Source organism: Grammomys surdaster, unplaced genomic scaffold (genome assembly GCF_004785775.1).
Source record: "Grammomys surdaster isolate TR1022 unplaced genomic scaffold, NIH_TR_1.0 125580, whole genome shotgun sequence".
In the NCBI taxonomy this organism is placed as follows: Eukaryota; Metazoa; Chordata; class Mammalia; order Rodentia; family Muridae; genus Grammomys; species Grammomys surdaster.
This window is the reverse complement of record NW_021620426.1, coordinates 773,746-777,789: the sequence shown is the minus strand read 5'-3', so window position 1 is coordinate 777,789 and position 4,044 is coordinate 773,746.

The following is a 4,044-nucleotide window of genomic DNA, read 5'->3' as shown; positions in this document are numbered from 1 at the left end:
CTTCTCAAGTATCAGATACTCCTGCTCTTGCAAATTGTAACTTCCATTATTTTCTTTACACTTTCTATATATCTTAAAATAATGTTTGTCTTATGTCATTGAAGCTTATATAAACATAGGAAACAGTTGTGCAAGGTTTTTGTTTTGTGGCCTATTTCTATACTTAAAAGTCTGTCTTTTTCTGCCTTTATAAAACTGATATAATCCAGAAATATTAAACATGATATTTCTATTAATAGCAAAATTTCTAAAGAACTGCTGAAACTATAAGCCTGCTCCAATTAAAAGTTGCCTCGGTCATGGTGTCTCTTCACAGCAATGGATACCATAATGAAGATAGTAATTCAGACTCTGGAAGACAAACATGGTATGTACTCAGCTTCATCTAAGGATCCACAGACCTAGAGAGGCTAAGTAAGAAAAAGGGCTCAAGGAGGGGTCGGGAGGAATGGTATGGGTATGGATCACCTTTGGAAGGGGAAATAGAATAGATTATGTGTGTGGACTAGGGGTGTATGAGGATGGAAAGAGGAGATATCAGGTAAGGACATGGAGGAAGAGAGTCCCAGGAGAATCAACTGGAATTGGGAAGCATTGCATTTCAGGTATTATCTGAAAACCAAGTATAATAGAAATTCCCTGAAATCTGTAAGGGTGCCCATAATGAAGATTTCTAGTAATGGAGGGATATGTAGACTGAACCAGCCATCTTCTGTAACCAGGGCAATACTTCCAGTGAAGGAAGTGGGACAACAACTGAGCCAAAAATCTTCAACCTACAATTTGTCCTACCTTCAAGATATGCTGGGGTAAAGGTGGCACATAAATTGTGGAAGTGACCAACCAATGACTGGTATAATTTGAGACCCATGCCACAACATGGAGGCCATGCCCTGACATTCACTACCTTCACTACCTGGCAGGCCAGGAATCAGAGACTGGAAATCCCAAGACCTGGGATAAAATAAAAAAACCAATTGGAATAGGAAAAAAAGTCAATGAAATGAGTCCTAATGATATTCTGTTTATATTCATAGACCAGATTCTTTACCAATCATTATCAGAGAGGCTTCATCCAGAAACTTATGGGAACAGATGCAGAGTTACACAGCCAAACATTAGGCAGAGCTCAGGGAACTCTAAAAGATGGGGAGGAAGATTGCAGGACCCATTGTGGTCAAGGACACCACAAGAAAAGAACCTACAGAATCAACTAAACAGGGCTTAAAGGGGCTCACAGAGACTGAACTGACAATCAAGCAGTGAGTATGTGACTGACCTAGGTCTTCTGCATATGTATTATGGTTACATAGTTTTTCTTTTGAGATACCTAACAGTAAGAATAAGGGTATCTCTGGCACTTTGAACTGCTCTTAAGAACTTTTTCTTCCTACCAGGTTGCCTTGTCCAGCCTTCACTTGAGAGTTTATGAGTATTCTTATTGTTACTTTAACAAGTACTGTATTTGATTGATATACCTGGGAGGCTTGCTCTTTTTTGAAGAGAAATGGAGAAGTAGATCTAAGAGAGTAGGGAGGTAAGGGGAGGGGCTGGGAGGATTGGCGGGATGGGAAACAGCAGTCAGGATTTAAGATATGAGATGGATGGATAGATAGATAGATAGATAGATAGATAGATAGATAGATAGATAGATATGGATTGATGGAAATTAATATTTAATAAAAGGGGAAATTATAAACTAATAAATATTAGGTAATAGATCTTTATTGAATAAAATCCCCAAACCATAAAACAAATCCAAGTTATACCCAACATAAAATACTAGTATGCTGTAAGATATTACAATAGACACTAAACCAATTCATGAAAACAAGAAAAAAATAACATTTAAAAAGTTAGGATCCTGGGATAAGAGTCCATATATATAATTAAAAACCAGAAAAGCTAGCTAGAGAAAAAGATGTTTGGAGAAATAGTTGCCAAAACCTTAAAATTGTGTTTTGGAAAGAAATTTTTAAAAATTTTCTTCAGTTCTTGAATTTGGTGAAGTATAGATTTGAGTACCTTGGCAGAGATCTGTTGGGATTTATGCCAGATATCCCCATTTGCAAAATCTCAAGTTAGTGAAATGTTGATTATTTTCAGCCTAGTATTTGTCTAGCCTTGGAAGTTAGGGCTGACATTATTAGTAAACACTGTCATGGCATCCATGTAGAAGTTTTAGAATCTCCTAACTGAAAAGTGCAGTATCCCTTTTTGCTTTCACCATCTTAAAAATATGGGTTTGACCACTGGCCCTTGCAAAACAAGTAGTAGTTAAGTAACATACTTGTGAGCATAAGACACTGTTATTCCAAACATGGACTGAGAGTCACCAGAAGAAGTCTTTTACTTAACAAAGAGAAGAGTATCTGTCATTTTTTTCAATCTCCGTGTAGGAAGCTGAGGAGCTAGATTTGGGGGATTATGAAAGTAGTTGAAATCCATCCTCTCACACCCTGATATAAATCCTTGATGCATTACAGAACAATACTGAACAGGCACTGTGATGATTTAAATATGAATGACTCCCGTAGACTCATGTGTTTGAATACTTGATAGGTAAGGAGTGTCATTAGTAGGAGGTGTGGCATTGCTGGAGAAGGGGTGGCTTTGTTAGCAGAAGTGTGTTACTGGGAGGCAAGCTTAGAGGTCTCAGAACCTCAAGCAAGTTCTCTGCCCTCTGCAGGCTTATCCAGATGCAGAACTCTCAGCTCCTTCTCCAGCAACACGTCTGCCTGTGTGAGCATTCCTGCAGGCAAGTTCCCGTACTTCCTGCCATGAGAATAATAGACTAAACCTTGGAAACAGTAAACCAGTCTCCATTAAATGTTTTCCTTTATAAGAGTTGTCAGGTCTTTCCCTATTAAGAGGTGCATCCTCATGGTATCTGTTCTGAGCAACCCTAACAAATTTTAAGCTTTCATTTATTTGTCATTGAAAAAGTGAGAATCATGTTTAGATACAACACTAGGCAATTGGCAATAGCTGCAAAATCACAATTTAATCTAACCTGATTTCTGTATCTCTAAACTTGAAACCATAATCTATAAACTTCATATAATTATTAGACATAATTCAGTGAACCAATCATCATCAGACAAATCAGCTTAATTGATTCTTTGGACATGGATAAATATTAACGTATTAACAACCCATCATAAAAGAAGGTTAAAAACCTTTAGGCTTTATAAAGTGTGCCATAGACACTGGCAGGTGGACATTTTATTCCATGATTTGAAGCTTTGGCCTTACAATCTGTAATTTTAACATCAAAGAGTTTTAAGACTAGTTTGATGGGTTGTTTAGCAAAAGAGATATATGAATTTATTCTCAGAGTAAATATTGCTTCTAGAAGTTCTACAGACAGATTTGAAAAGGAAAAAATGTTCCCTGGCAAGGAGGAGTTTTAAATAATCACTGAACAGGGGCAATTAGGCCTGATGGTCAGGCACTGATGAATGACAGCTAGAAATGAACAATGTGTCTATGAAAGGCCATGGGTATTATCTAGAACCCTAGAATCTTGTTTTTATTCTTCTTGTACTAAGGGGTAAAGTTGTCTTTGTTAATTATATATCATTTTCCTTTTGATTTTTAACATAATCTTTTCTCATTGTTCTCTTTGTTCATTGAATATGATGGCTTCTTTTCTACTTTAGAGTTAGAACACTGAGTATAGAAAACTCATAAAAGATAATAGGTAAAGTACTCTTCAGTGAATATGAAAGCATGACAGCCGGTCCATCAGCTACATTAGCATTTCCTATAAACTTGTAGGAATATAAATGCTTGATTGTAATTATCTTAACAACTAATATCCACTTTTAAGTAAATACATTCTGTATTTCTATTCCCAGAGAGGCTAGGTAGAGGGGAAGGCTCTAGAGGGTGGGAATGGATTTACCTGAGAAGGGGAAATAAAGTAGATTTTGTAGCTGCAATTGGGGCTGATGGGGACAGGAGGAAGCATATCAGAGTGGGGGGGGGGGGGGAGAGAGAGAGAGAGAGAGAGAGAGAGAGAGAGAGAGAGAGAGAGAGAGA